The following is an 18215-nucleotide window of genomic DNA, read 5'->3' as shown; positions in this document are numbered from 1 at the left end:
CTTTTGATCTCTATTTATTCATTTTGGTCACCACATTTTCCCGCATACATTTAGATGTTGGATTTATCCAACCTATAGGCTATGCTGAATGGATCTCAAATATTGTACTAGTTTCTAAACCCGACAAAAGTATCAAAATATGCATAGACTTCAGGGATCTAAATAAAGAATGTCTAAAGGATGACTTTCCTTTGCCAAGCATCGACACCATTGTTTATCTAACATTAGGGCACACTATGCTATCTCTCATGGACGGTTTTTCAGGCTATAACCAAATCAAGATAAAAATGTATTCACCTATCCGTGGGGAGCATATTGCTGGAACGTCATGCCTTTTGGCTTGAAAAATGCTAGTGCAACTTATCAAAGAGCCATGACAACAATCTTCCATGAAATGATGCATACTTTCAGGGAGGATTATGTGGATGATTTGCTGGCTAAATCATTCACTAGAGAAGAACACTTGAGCATACTAGATAAAATATTTTAACGATTGGAGCAATTCAATGTGAGATTAAACCCTAAGAAGTGTGTCTTCGGGGTCACGTCTGACAAACTATTGGGCTACATTGTGTAAAGCGGAAAATTGCGATCGAACCCTAGTTGCTCTCCCCTCTTCCAACTCCAAGGAGAGAGAAGGGAGATTCACTAGGGTTGATGGTTTTCACTTAAGGGAGAGACTTTACATTCAAAAGAGGGGTTGAAACCCACAAGATCCAATCCCACACAATGCAAGATTGGATGCTAAATGTGTTTCAAGGGTTAAGAAAGCAAGGCTACCCTCTTTTGTAAAGAATGTTGATAGAAGAATTAAGCTAGGAATGCATAGAAAGTGATAAAGATTCGCTTATAAACTGAGATAGGGATATGATATGAAGCTGTGGACCTGGAATTAGTAGTAAAATGTCGATACGGCGCTGTCCTGCAAATTTGAGCAAAAGTTGTCAGGACGATGGCGCCCAGCGTGCACACGGTCCTCCAAAAAATCCGCGAAACGAAGGGGGATTTGTTCGTCTCTGCACAAGGATTCCAGATCTTCAATTTCAGCCGCGTACCTGCAACCTACACACAGAAAAGCGAAGACGATTGGGGGGTTAGGGATTAGGGGTTTGCCTTTAGGTCAAACCCCGGTTTTGGAATTAACCAAGAAATGAGAAATGCTGTAAATGTAAATGTATGTAATGTAAAACAAGTACTAATACCTTGTTGTAAGGATGTTTGTATCCCTATGTGCGAAGGTATAGATGTTGTTGTTTGTTGTATGTTGTATGTAGTAATATGTGATAAGTGATCTCCTCTTCAATGGTTGAATCCTTGTCTTGAATGCAACACTTAGCCTTGAATGGAGACTTAGAATGATCAATTGCTTGAATGCTTGAATGCTTGAGTATAGTTTCCATGCTTTTTCCCTCATGTATGTATCTCTCCAAATGAGAGAGGAAAATGTAGTTTATATACTTGCCAATTAGGGTTAAAAGACTGATTTTCCCGACCATAGGCCGACCAGGAAAGATAATTTTCCAATTTGCAAACATAAAGACCCGAAGTCCAAAAGAGACCGGGCCCAAAATAGGACCCAGGGACCAGGGCATTGGGCGCCCTGGTCCTGAAGGACCAGGGCGCTGGGTGCTCTGGTCCCACCTCCCGGGACAGTAGGGTGCAAAGGAGGTTCAGGCCAGAAGGACCAGGGTGCTGGGCGCTCTGGTCCCACCTCCCGGGACAGCAGGGTGCAAAGGAGGTTCAGGCCAGGGTGCAAGAAAATGCAGTTTTTGGTGTCATAATCAGGTTTTGGGGTCTCCATTCAGGTTGCGTGTTGCGTCGCCATCGTGAAGACCGAAATGCAGTCAAAATTGCAAGTGTCACAATTTTAGGATGCTACATTTAGCCCCCACTTTAGCGGGAGTATAAGCGTACGCTCATACTTCCGGTAAAGTACAAGGAAATAACATTGAAAGACTTTCACCACGTCAAGGAGGCAAGATACACCAAGGCCCCAATGGACTAAGGATCTTACGACTTCGATTGACAAAGTAAAAGGGAAGATCACGAGGGAGAACCATGACTGTCAGTAGTAAGGTTCCCTCACTATGAGTCATGCAAAAGAAATACCGAAAATTTTCAAGGCAAAGCTAAGTTCGCCAAGAAATTTTCAAGTATCTTGAAAAGATATGAACGAGATGTATGCCCCCCTACGTTAAAGCGATCGCACACGCCTCACCGGGGGTGATTGCTTTAAGGTAGTGATACATATAAGAAATGAGAAAGGAGCACGTTATCACAAGGATTTAGCCCCCAAGTGTGAGATAAGCCCAAGGATAATAGACACAAAACACAAAGCACAAGGTGACTTCGCTTTCCTCGGGGTCAGTATGCTGTATGATAATTCATGTATATCATATGTATGTATGCATAATTGTTCTTCATTCCCCAATCAAGGAAGGTCACCTAGAAGAAGGGAACACATGTGTCTTTTGAGTCAACATGAGAGAGATTGAGAGATCTCAATGCTTTGCATCGTCCTCAAGTAGACAACACTAAGGACAACAAATAGAAGAATGAGAATAACATATAGAAGAAGTAACAAAAGAGAGGAGGAGAGAATCTACTATGCTAATGTAACTAGTCTAGCACGTCATCTACCCCTCGATCTTGCTGATCAATGTTTCGGGAAGGTAGGGAACACGCTAGAGGAGGAACATCCAACACAGCAGATGGAGCTATCACAAGATCCAAACAAGGGCTATGTTCATATCCCAACCCGCGGTGTTCTTGTCTAGGAGCTAGGATAAGTGCTTTAGAAAATTCATTAGATAAATGGTTATCAATATCAACAAGTTCATATTCACTATCAGAATGAACAGAAGAAACATTTGCATCATGAATAACATTTTCATCTATATCATCATCAAGATTTATAAAAATAGGATCTTTAACTCACACAGGATCAAGACCATCATGCATCTTATGTTTAGGAGATTTAGGCTCAATTTCTGTCTGAGGAGAAAATGGAATAATGCTTGTTGAAGGTGTTTTTGGAGATTGCAAAGTTTCAGAAGCAGTTGCTTGAGCCCTAAGACGACGCTTTCATCGGTGTTCACGTGCAGAACGATTTCGTCTAGTCTTAGTAGGAAGTGGAGAAGATTGAGGAGGAGGAATGTTCTCATCCTTATCACTTGGGTGTTTAGGTTGTGGTCTCTTAGGTTGAACAATAGGAGAAGAGGAAGGTCTCTTCTCTCCATAAGAGGAAGGAGGAGGAACTGCTCCATATAAGGGAGGAATATTTGGTTTAGGAAGGAGACCAAGTCCATCATGATGAGGAGGGATAGGTCTACTTTTAGGAAGTTTATTAGATATAGGCATAGTCACATCCATAGGGATGGGTTGGGAATCTTCTTGAGGAAAGACATTGGTGTTATCTTTCAAAGGAAGAACTTCCTTCTCAAGAATTATAGGAATGTCAAGTTTGGGTGTTCTAGGTTCACTTAGAGATAGGATCATGTCTTTTTTCCACTTTTGATAAGATTTGAAAAGATGATCACTTCGCGGAGGAAGAGATTGGAATTGTTTAGGCGAAAAATAATCAATAGGAACGCTAGAAGTTCTTTCAGCTGGTTTAAAGAGACTATGATTGATAGTAAAAACTTCACCATTATGGGAAAATTTCAAGCACTTGTGAATAGGAGAAGCAATAGCTTTCATGGAAGATAGCCAAGGATAGCCTAGCTTCACACGAAATAGTTCGGATGATGGAATAATAGCAAATTCCACATCAAGGGATTTGTTATGGACCTCAATAGGTAATGTAATAGAACCAATTGCAGGAGAAGAAAATGCATCAAATAATTTCACAACCACATCTGTTTCATCATAGATCACTTGATTCAATTCCAAAGTAAAAAGAAATTCTTCAGTAATGATATTAACCATGCAAGAAGGATCAATAAGCACTCCACGGAAAGGTGTATTTTTGACTTTTGCAACTATATATAAAGGACCATCAGGTGCCCTGATAGTTTCACTAGAATCAAATGTGATGGAAGGTTCTTTAGGGATTTTCTACTGCTCAACAAAGTTAATCACATTCGGAGTCATAGACACGAGATCATCAGGTGAGACAGAGGAATCAGTAGTATCAATCGCATTAGAGGTATGAGAAGGTAATGGATCAGTGAAAATCTGAAGATTTTGTTTAGGAGGAGCTACAGATTTGTTGCCTTTATCATTCACTCCAGAAACAAAGATAGTATTATTATCAATCAAATCTTGAATTTTACCCTTTAAAGAAAAACATTTTTCAGTATCATGCCCAGGTTGACGATGAAATTGACAAAAAGATTTGTTATCAAAATAAGGTGAAGTAATCTTTGCAGGATCAATATGCCTTATAGGAGGAAGAGTAAGCACATTTTGTTCCAATAATTTATTCATAATACTATGCAATGATTCATTCAAAGGAGTATACTTTCTTTCTTTCTTGAAAAGCTTAGAAATAGGAGGCACACCTGATGCTGCATTCACATTGTTGTTGATGATGTTTTCATTGAATTTAATGGACTCTCTGTTCGGTTTAAACTTCCCAAATGGTTGTTGACTACTATCACCCTTATCACTCGGAGTCATAGGATGTGATTGTTCCATTTGACTCACAGTTAGTTGATAATTGTGAAGAGTTGCGCACAACTGTTGGAAAGAAGTAAACTCAGAAAACAGGAGTTTTTCTCTAATGTCTTTTTATAAATTAGAAATAAAGATTCTTTGAACATCATTGTCAGGCACTGGAAAGGAAATTTGAGCATACAAATGCTTATATCTACCAATGAAATCAGTCACTTTTTCTTTAACACCTTGTTTACAATGCATTAAATCAATCAAAGTAACTTTAGGACTTATATTGTTTTGAAATTGTTGAATGAAAGCATTTGCAATTTGTTCAAAAGAAGTAATAGAATAGGAAGGCAATGAGCAATACCATTGTAGGGCTTTGTCTCTTAATGTTCTAGTAAACAGTTTTGCAAGCAACCTTTGGTCATAAGCAAAATCAGTACATATTGTTTGAAAGGTCTTAACATGTGTTAGAGGATCACCCTTACCATTATAAAGCTCCAAATTTGGAATTTCAACATGTTTAGGGGGAATAGGTCGAACAATATCAAGAGAAAGTGGGCTCGCAACATCGAATGTGGGCACACTAAACTTAGATAGATTCATAGAGGCAATTTGTTGCTGTAAAGAGGAGACAATTTGTGCAAGATTGTTAATGGTCGCTTCAGTCGAAGAGTTCATATTAGACGTGTTAGATTGTGATGGAGGTGTTATGTTATTGAAAGAAGGTAGAGAGTAAGGTGGTGGGACACTATGATAGTTATTCATAGGAGATGATTGGACAGGAGGAACACTACAAGGAGGAATGGAATGGTTAAATGAATTGCCCCCTTGCGTCATGTTCATTTGTGGAGATATAAGAGGAACACTCACTGAAGGAATGAATGAAGAAGTTGGATTGAATGAAGGAAGAGGGTTGATCGAAGAAGAGGGATTTACCCCATGACTGGTGATCATAGGAGGAATGTCTTGTGTTGAAGTAGTCATTATGTTTGATGTAAAAGTAGGTATACTAGCAATAGAAGTCATCAAAGGAATAGAATGATTGTCTTGAGTAGGAGGTTGTGTATAACTTAAAGTTTCGGCACAACTTTTCATAGGCATCACATTTGAATCCACAATGTGTGCAATACCACGCAAAATATCAATTCCATTCTTATCACTTTGAAGCATACGTTTTAGACCCTCAATTAAAGGAAGAGCTTGACTATCGGGGTATTCTTGAGACATCCACTGTCGAAAATCGTCAAATTGGTTATCCAATTTTGAAAGTTGTTCTACAGAAACCTCATGGAGAGCTTCTTCATCAGTAAGAGGATTAGAGGAATTACCCATGTCCTCGTTAAAAAGACCATTCAAATTAGGTTCCATCTCCTCAGTAATTAAACCTTGGAAGGACTTAATTCTAAGGCTTCGTCTAACGGGAATAGTGTAGGTAGTGCTTATTGTTGTAAAACTCATGCACTAGAGAGGGAGAAATTTTTTTGAATTTTAGAGGTAGCAAATTTCAGTAAAACCAACCAATCTTCTAGATTTAAGCTGTTAAATACAATCAGGACAATCTCCCGAAATTTCGGAAAAAATGTCCAGGACCGTGGCGCTCAGAGTGCACACGGTCCTTGCAACTTTTTTCGAAATTTGCAGGGATGAAAGTTATGATGATTTTACAGCTAACCTGAAAAAATTGAGTGATTTTACGATCTGTAGATAGGCCAAATTAAAGTTGCAATCTCAAAATTGAACCCTACCAAGATTGTCGAAAAATGCAAAATTTGAATTTTGAAAAAGAGAGGGAAACTGAAAATTTGAATTTTATGATTTTAGAGGGAATGTCAAAAGCAATGCAAGTTTTGAAATTCAAAAGTTGACTCAATTTCACGCAAAATTCAATTTTTGGAAGCGGAAATCAAAGTTGTTGTAATTAAGCATTTAATTTCAAAAGTCACAAATTGCAAGAATTTGAATGAAGCACTAAATTTCGAATGAATGCAAACACACTTTTCAGATTTAGGACAGTAAGAACACAATTTTGACACAAAATTTCAATTTCAATGATTTTTGAATAATTAGAAGCCCTCAACCAAGCAATCACAAGACCAACTTTGACTGTAATTTTGGAAGTGTTATAATTGATAAAATCAGCCAAAATTCTGGATTTTAGCAGAAAAATATAGTAAGATCTAGCTCCCGAAATTTCGGAAAAAATGTCGGGGACGATGGCGCTCGGAGTGCACACGGTCCTCGCAACTTTTTTCCAAATTTTCAAGGATGAAAGATATTGTGATTTTATTGCAGAATCCAAAGTTACAGCTGATTTGGAGATGTTTTGATCAGTGAAATTGTCGGACAAAGGTTGAATCAAGAGGGTTTCAAAAATTAGGGTTTTGACACTTAACCACTTAATTTTCAAAATTAAAGCACAAATATGAATTGATGATTTGTAATAGAAGGGCAGATCTGAAACAAGCATCAACAATTAAACATTTCACAAGTTTAATTACTTAAAAAGAAAATTTAGGGTTTTTATGCAATTAACCTCTAAAATTTTGCAAAAGATCAAACATGGAAATGTAATCAAGGAATCCAATTTTCAGATCTAACTATGAATAATCAGAAAGGATGTTCACGTCGGGTTCACCAAAATGTAAAGCGGAAAATTGCGATCGAACCCTAGTTGCTCTCCCCTCTTCCAACTCCAAGGAGAGAGAAGGGAGATTCACTAGGGTTGATGGTTTTCACTTAAGGGAGAGACTTTACATTCAAAAGAGGGGTTGAAACCCACAAGATCCAATCCCACACAATGCAAGATTGGATGCTAAATGTGTTTCAAGGGTTAAGAAAGCAAGGCTACCCTCTTTTGTAAAGAATGTTGATAGAAGAATTAAGCTAGGAATGCATAGAAAGTGATAAAGATTCACTTATAAACTGAGATAGGGATATGATATGAAGCTGTGGACCTGGAATTAGCAGTAAAATGTTGATACGGCGCTGTCCTGCAAATTTGAGCAAAAGTTGTCAGGACGATGGCGCCCGGCGTGCACACGGTCCTCCGAAAAATCCGCGAAACGAAGGGGGATTTGTTCGTCTCTGGACAAGGATTCCAGATCTTCAATTTCAGCCGCGTACCTACAACCTACACACAGAAAAGCGAAGATGATTGGGGGGTTAGGGATTAGGGGTTTGCCTTTAGGTCAAACCCCAGTTTTGGAATTAACCAAGAAATGAGAAATGCTGTAAATGTAAATGTAAATGTATGTAATGTAAAACAAGTACTAATACCTTGTTGTAAGGATGTTTGTATCCCTATGTGCGAAGGTATAGATGTTGTTGTTTGTTGCATGTTGTATGTAGTAATATGTGATAAGTGATCTCCTCTTCAATGGTTGAATCCTTGTCTTGAATGCAACACTTAGCCTTGAATGGAGACTTAGAATGATCAATTGCTTGAATGCTTGAATGCTTGAGTATAGTTTCCACGCTTTTTCCCTCATGTATGTATCTCTCCAAATGAGAGAGGAAAATGTAGTTTATATACTTGCTAATTAGGGTTAAAAGACTGATTTTCCCGACCTTAGGCCGACCAGGAAAGATAATTTTCCAATTTGCAAACATAAAGACCCGAAGTCCAAAAGAGACCGGGCCCAAAATAGGACCTAGGGACCAGGGCGCTGGGCGCCCTGGTCCTGAAGGACCAGGACACTGGGCGCTCTGGTCCCACCTCCCGGGACAGCAAGGTGCAAAGGAGGTTCAGGCCAGGGTGCAAGAAAATGCAGTTTTTGGTGTCATAATTAGGTTTCGGGGTCTCCATTCAAGTTGCGTGTTGCGTCGCCATCGTGAAGACCGAAATGCAGTCGAAATTGCAAGTGTCGCAATTTTAGGACGCTACACATTGTATCAAAAAAAGGCATCAAAGTAGATCCAACAAAGGTTCAGGCTATCATGGAGATGCCACCTCCTTAAAACATCAACCAACTACGATCTCTGTAGGGAAGGCTACAATCCATCAGACAATTTATCGCTCAGCTGGCAAATAAATATCTTCCATTCAGTCATCTGCTTCATAACAATATACCTTTCAGATGGGAAGACAAGTGTGCAGAATCATTCCACCAACTCAAACAATATCTGATGAATCCACCAATTTTGGTACCTTCAATAGCGGGCAAGCCACTCATTCTCTATATATCAACAACAAAAGTATCCTTGGGGGCACTACTAGCACAAGAAGATCCAACAGGAAAAGAAAGGGCTATCTATTACATCATCAGGACTTTGAACGAATATGAACTTAATTATACATTTATCAAAAAGGCTTGCTTAGTAGTGGTGTTTGCCTCTCAAAAGTTCTGCCACTATATGTTAGCCCACACAATCAAGCTGGTAGAAAAAATTGACCCTCTCAAGTATCTACTCAGTAAGGCAATTCTCACAAGAAGATTAGCTAAATGGGTCTTTATTCTAAGTGAGTTTGATATTTTGTACACAGAATGACGTGCTATCAAAGAACAGACAATTGCAGTTCAACTGGCAGAAGCACCATTACCAGACCAAAACCCACTATAAGTGGAATTTCCAGACATGGATGTGCTCACTATCACACCCAAGCAATGGACCATATACTTTGATGAACCTTATACACAACATGGATTGGGTGCCGACATCCTGTTCGTCGCTCTAGAGGGGCACACAATTCCAAGATCTTATAGATTGATGTTCCCATGCACCAACAACATTGCTGAATATGAAGCCCTGGTAACCGAAATCAAGGTGGTTGTCGAATGGAGAATCACATAATTAAGAGTCTATGGGGATTCTCAATTAGTTATCAATCAGATCAACAATGACTATCAGACAAAAGATGATAAGCTAATGCCTTACAAGAGAATGGTTGATGACTTTAAAAAGTACTTTGTGCACATCACCTTTGAGAAAAGTCCAAGATTGGACAACAGAGTTGCCGATACAATGGCCACTATCACCTCACTTCTACAAATTCTAGATAAATAGAGTTGTTACAAATTCCTGGTGGAACAATTGTTTTTCCTAGCCTATGACAATTCCGCATCCCAAGTCATCTATGCCTTGATCGGTTTAGATTCACCTCTATATGGGTAGATCTATGATTATCTCAAAATCAATACTCTCCCTCCCGACCTATCTCGCAACAAAAAAATGCAGCTTCATCCGACAAGATGCTCGCTATAGCTTAACCGCTGACACACTTTACCGCCGAGGTCTAGATGCCACTCTTCTTTGATGCCTCGATCATAACGAATCTGATTCTGCCTTACATGAGATTCATGAAGGTATTTGTGTTACACATTCAAGTGGTCCTACTCTCACTAAGAAACTTCTGAAAATGAGATATTACTGACCGACAATGGAAAGAGATTCATATCAATTTGCTAAGAAATGTCCTAAATGTCAAGTTCATGGTAATCTCATACATGCACCAGCACAAGAGCTGCAACCGTTCACCACATCTTGTCCTTTCTATCAATGGGGACTTGATCTGGTAGGAAATATTTATCCTTCCTCTTCAAATGGGCATAAGTTCATTATCACTGCCATAGAATACTTCACCAAGTGGATCGAGGTAGTCTCGATGACCACCGTAACTGGAAAATAGATCTCATCATTCATCCTCAACTATCTCATTTGCAGATATGGCATTCCCAGTTCCATCATCATATATAATGGATGTCCTTTCAAGAATCAAGATGTGCGAGAGCTATGCAAATGATTCAAAATCCAACATCGCCTCTCCACACCATATTACCCGCAATGGAATGGCCAAGCGGAAGCATCAAACAAAACAATCCCGAAAATCCTCAAGAAAATAGTAAATGATGCTGGCAAGGATTGGCATGTACAACTCAATTTGACACTTTGGGCCTATAGAATGAGTATCCACACACCTACAGGGGCTACACCATATTCATTGGTGTATGGTTCAGAAGCAATTCTACCTCTTGAGGTAGAAATCATATCTCTCCAAGTATCTTTGAAGGGCCTCATACCAGATGAGGAATATCGAGTAAATAGGCTGCAGGAACTAGAGCTTCTTGATGAAAAATGACAACATGCCTATGACCATCTCAAGACATATCAACAACGAATGTGTAGAAGCTATAATCACAAAGTCATCCCAAGGGCTTTCAAAATTGGTGATCTTGTCCTAAAGGAAAATCCCAGGAATCAACAAGATTGAGAAAAGAAGGGGAAGTTTGAACCTAACTGGTTGGGACCCCTTGTCATCATATCAGCCTATGGATCAGGAGAATATCAGTTGTCAAATTTAGAAGGGGACATTCTTGATGAACCAACCAACAACATCCATTTGAATAAGTTCTACACTTGATTCGTCCAATGCAGGGATCAAGCAAAAAACAAAAAAATAAGAAAGAAGACAAAAAATAAAAAAATAAAAAATATATCAAAAGGTGCAATAAAAACAAGTAGTGAAAACCTGGCAACAGGTGCTATTTGTGAGAGAAGAACTCCTCTATCTATTGGTACTCACATCATATCTTTGATCCATTTGGTCTAAGCCCATAGCCATCGCCTAACACTTATACGCGCAACATTATCCTGGACATACTTAGCGTAGTTAATATCCTTGATTATTTAAACAATTATTCATATCATATCCCACCATGGCTTGGTGATCAACGTATATATCCACATCAACAAGTGTCCATATCTAGGAGCAAAATTCATCTCACTTTAGCATTTAGACAACAAACGAGGATCACAACATACTAGGGAAACCATTGTCAAAACTGCACATTAAACTAGAAAACATGATCATTATCCAACTGCAACTTCAACACATGCACGATGGATGATTTATTCTGAATTGTGATTTGTTTACTTTGGCATGAATTTTTGACTATTTGTATCTTGATTAATGAATCATTAGATCTCTTGATCTACTCAAGGATGCACTGAGCTAGAGAAGCAATGAAGGAATCTGGTATTTTCTTTGGTTTTCTGTCTATAAGGCAATCATTCATATGGTACAAATTTATCTCGAGACATGATCATAAACATATCATTGAAGACATTTTCCATTTTGCACATAAAAATGGTTACTTCTTGTCTATTTTACACAAGCAACACTCAAGTCATCTTGGTTCAAATATACCTCGATGCTTGTGTCATCTTGCAATATCAAAAATCCATGTAGGTTATACTCGGGTCATTATGGTTCAATTATACCATGATGCTTGTATTAACTTTCAACATATTAAAAGCTCAATGATGACAAAAATAGCACAAACAAGTGACTAAACAGGAATGCCAACGACATAATTAAAGTGATCATTTAGTTGCATACAATTACATTTAATTGCATATCATCTTAAACTTGCATTAAGTTGCATATCATTTTTGAATTAGTATTGTATATGGTAAAAATGGATAACAATAATAACGATATTGAAAGGCTAAATGAATTCAACCACAAAACCCTAGCCTAACAATCAACAAAGATCCACCATAACATATGAAGATTACCTAAGACAATGCAAATCAAATGAAATCACAAAGATTATACCATCACATGTCCAATAGGGTTTGGATCTCCATTCTTCCTATCTCCATTGATCTTGCTTGATATATTTGCTCTCAGATTTTATGTGCACAAGAGCTCAACAAAGAACGGAATGTGGTTGCAAGTAGGATCGTAGTGTAGTCAAGTGATCAAGTACTTAGGTCATTAGCTCCTTAGGATGATTAAGGTTTGATAATGAGGGAAGCATCTCCTTATATAGAAGACACAATAGGAAATGGAGGGATAAGATTGAGAGGTGTAAAAGGAGGTTAGCTATGATTAGAGGGTAGGTAAAAGAAATAATAAAATAATAAGAGGGGTAGGTAGTGTATGAATTATGAGATGAATGGCATGTGTCATGGGTAGAAAAGGTTAATGAATTAATTAAATAAATAAAGATTTATTTAATTAATAGAGGAAGTGAGATCAATTAAATAAATAAAAATATTTATTTAATTTAGGAAAAGGATAATTTAAATAAATAAATGTATTTATTTAAATGAGAAATAAGGCTAGAAGAGGATAAATGAATTAATTAAATAAATAAAGATTTATTTAATTAATAGAAGAATTAGGCTAAAGTAATTAAATAAATAAAATATTTATTTAATTAGACATGACAATTTTTGGTGTCTACATTTTGCCCCTCTTTGAGACAATGCGGCTTGTCGCGTTGTTTCAAAGAAGATAAGATGAATTGATACAGAGTTGCCCCAAGATGGGAATGATATGCCCCCTCGAGAGATTGGATGAAAATGTCTGAAAAGATTGCAGACAATCTCTCGATAAGAAAGAAAGGCTAGAATGGACTGACCGGATAAAGTGACAAAGTCACGGGATAAAGAAGACTGACTCGGGAAATGAAGGCTAGGGGTAGTCTATAAGATAGACCACGGGGGAAAATACATCCTCATTGTCATCTACACATCCATGAGAGCATATTGTAGAGCGAAAATAGAGCAGGAGCAGTCAGCAGCGATGGCCTTCACTCACAGATTCGACCGCGTTCGCCGATTTCAGAGGCCAGCAGAGGCAGGAGAGCCGGTAAGTACCACCAAATCTCCTCGTACTTTGATGCATTTAATTTTGTCATTAATGCATGCTAGATAGGGTCATAAATGCGCTTAGACTAGGGTCCCAAAAAGTGTCAAAAACATCCAGGCGCGTCTGCATTGGAACCCGCATCTGTGTCAATTGCGGTCACGTCTGTGATGTGCAAGCGCATTTGTGCCAAGAAGGCATGTCTGTGCAGCCCAGGCGCGTCTGTGCAGAGCATAGGCATGTCTGTGTTGATCAGGCGCGTCTATGTTTTTTAGGCGCGTCTGTGCAGTCTGAAAGCACGTTTATGTCAGGTAAGCGCGTTTGCGTTAAGTTTTGGTCTTCTAGGTCAATTCGACAGTTCTGTGATGAACATACGCTGTCGATTGGATAAGCTGCTAAGAGGATACACTCAAGCAAGTCCTCTAGGGAAGACTAGGATAGATCAAGGCACTTTGTGATGAACAGTGAGTACCAAGATAGAGTACTTTGTGATGAACAGGGAGTACTAGAGTATGAGCAGCACTTTGTGATGAACAGGGAGTGCAAATGTGAGTAACACTTTGTGATGAACAGTGAGTGTCACACACGTAGTACTTTGTGATGAATAGGGAGTACTACTAGGATAAATAGCAACACTTTGTGATGAACAGTGAGTGTCACTAGGATAGATAGCCATATGCATTTAGATAAAAAGTAGCATTTTGTGATAAACAGTGAATGCCACTATGACTGACGTGAGTGATTTGCTTGACTGCAGGAGTATTTGCCGATGCTAGAGTCACGGGAGAGATTCCCGTCTACCCAGAGGTTGCGACCTGAGTTGACAATCGAGGAGCGAGCTGCTATTGAGGAGATGGGACTGAGACATGTTCTGTATGTGCCCGAGTTTTGGGCGAACATGGGACTGCTGACTGCATTAGCTGAGAGATGGCACTCTGAGACGTGCACGTTCCATTTACCGATGGGTGAGATTATAGTCACCCTGGAGGATGTATACAAGATATTGAGGATACCGATCGATGGGGAGCTGATCCCATACGATCGAGATGGTGACAAAGAGGCCCTGAGATGGGTGTTCCAGGACCCAGGACTAGAGATGAGGGCAAGACATGTGGCATGGGACACCATGACAGCCACAGGGTTAGCATTGTCGGCAGTGGTAGGAGGAGCTATCAGTGGGTTCTTGTGTCCAGATAGGGTGACACGGGGGTTGGCTGTGGGCTGGGGAGGAGCACTGGTGACACTGGTGATGCAACACACCAGATATGCCTGGGGACCATGTGTGCTGGCCCATTTGTATTATGAGCTTCATCAGTTTGTTTATCATGGATCAGTAGGATTGGGCTGTGGAGTTACATTGCTGCAGGTATGGGCCTATGAGCATCTATCGGTTACCCGACCGATACACTTCAGGGGCAGGGGTCATGGACGCAGCTTTGTTCATTTGTATGATATGATCACATCGTAGCCATAGATTGGCAGGCTAGAGTATTGGCAGCGAGTGATAGACGATTTTGATGAGGTCATATGGAGACCATATCTAGGCTGCGAGCAGTGGGAGGATGACGCAGTTGAGTTACCGTACACCTTCTGGAGCAGGTACCTGATTGGGCGGACGCCCTATGTGCTAGAGGGGCAGCTAGTAGATAGGATTGGCTGACAATTTGGCCGGATTCAGAGGATGCCCCGGGGCTCAGGCATATATGCCTGTACAGTTAGAGATCAGGCACAGTTTGGGCCCTTGCTGTCGTATGATCAGGCAGTGACACAGCTGATAGAGATGATACCTCTACCCTGGGACATGTGGCCAGAGATCAAGGACGCTGACATGGATGCCGAGTACACAGCTTACTGGGCAGAGCATCCCTTCCCACGCTTGACAGATCCGGGAGAGGCATTGGAGGGAGATGGGGGTGGAGACGATGATGATGGTGGAGGTGATGGGGGCCGAGGCCAACGAAGGAGGAGGGGAGTAGTTGGAGAGAGGCGGGTTGCACCTCGGAGGGAGGGTGGCGAGGAGAGGCAGGCTCAGGTGGTGAGGGGTCGCGGTGGATTGCCACTACAGGTGCCAACAACATAGGGTCCCAAGCAGGTACAGATCTAGGGACAGGGATAGAGACAGGTACCAGTACAGGAACCAGTACAGGTATAGGTATAGGCAAAGGGGCAGGCACCCGTATAGGGGGAGCCACAGGCAGAGGTAGAGGGGGTTGACCCAGTAGAGGATGAGCTGCTAGATCTGAGGGAGATCTACTAGGGCTAGGCAGATGAGATCTAGGAGCTGGAGAGGGAGAGGGATCGGCTCAGGAGGAGGCTCAGAGATACTGAGCAGGAGCGGGATCAGGCTATCCAACGCTATATAAAGGCTGAGACAACACTGAGGGTAGGGAGATAGGTAGCGGAGGATACAGGGGTAGGATATGCTTATGTCCTACGGGCAGGGGAGGAGATAGCCTACTGGAGAGACCTCTACTATGGTGCAGTGCTAGCAGATCAGTGGGCGAGGAGCTTCCATAGACCGTTGCGTACAACAATAGCTACGGGAGGGAGTCGGAGGAGATAGGCATTGAGTGGTGGGGTTATGGGTCCTCCACCACCACCAGATAGAGGGGACAGGAGGGATGATCTTGGGGCGGGTCCTTCAGGGGCTCAGATTCCACCGAGGCCAGGTGGCTCCGAGGGAGGGAGTTCATCATAGCCATAGAGGGCTCCCTATGTATCAGTTTTGTACCATTTTTGTATTGTAGACACCTGCGGGTGCTTTTGTAGCCATATTTTTTTGACATCATTGTATCATGACACTTTTACATATATATGAGATGATTCATCTTTGCGGCAGCTATATGCATGTGTACCTATGTGATGAGATGTTCTTATGTGATGTTTGTTTTATGCTATGGATGCAAATATGTATATGATGCAATGCAATATATATATTTTTTTGTTCTTTTATGTTTTTATATGTGTATGCATGATGCAAATGTGAATGTATGTAATGCAGATGAATATGACAATGCAAATGATTATTGTGCTAACATGTGTTGTGTGCAGGATGTGATGCAATTGTGATATCTATATGTATGTATGAAATGCTAACATGTGATAATGCAAGTGAAACTACATGAAATGCAAATGTTTTTGGTGTGTCATTATACTCAGTCATGTGATAGCAGGCTACGCGGACTCGAGAAGGACGATGGAAGTCAATCAAGAAGGGGGGATGAAAGACAGAAGATATGAAAGTGAAAGAGCTTCTTGTGCGTTATCATCATTGAGCTTTATTATGGCAAGTAGGTTATGACAATCGAGGCATATGTTCGACCCAGAAAGTCATTGTACCTGTTTGCATGGAGATAAGATAGTCACAAACAAGGAATGCCCCAGTTCATACTAGACTCACAGTGTCCTCATATCCTTGGACAAGTCATAGCATTACTAAGAGATAATCCATAGACAGCAAAGAAAAATAGGTGATGATACCCCATCCTCGCCTTTCTTAGTCAAAGACATCCTGGAGATAGAATCTCTAGTCAAAGACATCCCAGAAAAGCTAAAAGACATGTCACCAAAAGATGAAATCAAAAGAAAACCTAGACTCGACACCAACATCCACTGTAGTCCTCAATTTTAGTGTCTCTTGTCACTTGTATAAGTCTTATTTGATTGTGGTCACAATGTTTACTTTCACAAAAATGATAGATAGCACTGAACCATAATGTTGTCTGAGTTTGTTGAAAGATTTGATTTGTTGAAGCCCATTGTTGCTGCTGTGTCTCATCTGAAACAGATTGAATCCATGAAACTGATACTTTATTGTGGATTTGTGATGCAAATGTTGCTTTATTGCGGATTGTGCACGGATAGACTGAAGAAAGCTGTAAGAAACTGTACTCCTCGAAACATGTGATGTTCTCAGTTCCACACCCATTACTAGATGTAGGATTTGCCTTAGCCACAGATAGGATATGATTTATTATAGATGGAAAGGGAGGAAAAGCGGGGTTTATTATGAATGGCTAACAAATCTTGGGTAGATCAATAACAAGCCATGATGAGAATGGGTAAGTTTATTATGAATGAATAGGTTGTGAGTGTGTGCAAAGTGAAAGGATGAAAGTGAATCCTGAAGGAGGGAGGAGCAATGTCTCTACACATGGCGCTGGTGACCTAGTTTTCACCATGGCATCTGCGGCTCGATTCTGTTCTCTTGGTATCTACTCAAAGTCTATTTTTGTGAAATGTTGTTTTAGGTCATCCACCATTTTTTTATAAGGCATTAATTTTTCATCCCTTGTTTGGTAATCATCAGTTGCTTGACGAATTACAAGTTGAGAGTCCCAAAAAACACGAAGTTCCTGGATCTTCCACTGAACTGCAATCCATAATCCAGTTGTTAATGCCTCATATTTCGCTATATTATTAGTGCAAGGAAATGATAAGAGATATGATTTTGGTATAGAATCCCCTTGAGGAGTTATAAAGAGGATGCCAGCTCCTGCCCCATGCTGTGTGTATGAGCTATCAAAGTACAGTTGCCATGGCTTTGCATGTGACATTGTTAAAATGGATTCATCTGGAAATTCTTAACTTAGAGGAACATCATCTATCATGGGAGCATCTGCTAATTGATCTGTGATGGCTTGTCCTTTTATTGCTTTTCTCTCCACATACTCGATGTCGAATTCACTTAGGATCATTACCCATTTGGCCAGTCGCCCAGTAAGTGTTGCCTTATTGAGAAGATATTTCAATGGGTCTATCCTTGCAACTAACTTAGTCTTATGAGTGAGCATGTAATGTCGTAATTTTTGTGAAGCAAAGACCACGGCGAGACATGCACGCTCAATTGGTGTGTAGTTTAGCTCATATCCTACCAATGTGCGACTGATATAGTATACTGCTTTTTCCTTGCCTTCAGCACTTTGTTGTGCTAAGAGTGCCCCCATTGCTGTTGGAGTAGCTAATATGTATAGTAACAGTGGTTTATCTGGAACTGGTGGCATCAGAACTGGCGGAT

This window comes from Cryptomeria japonica, chromosome 3, assembly GCF_030272615.1.
Source record: "Cryptomeria japonica chromosome 3, Sugi_1.0, whole genome shotgun sequence".
NCBI lineage: Eukaryota > Viridiplantae > Streptophyta > Pinopsida > Cupressales > Cupressaceae > Cryptomeria > Cryptomeria japonica.
Note: the sequence above shows the minus strand (reverse complement) of the source record.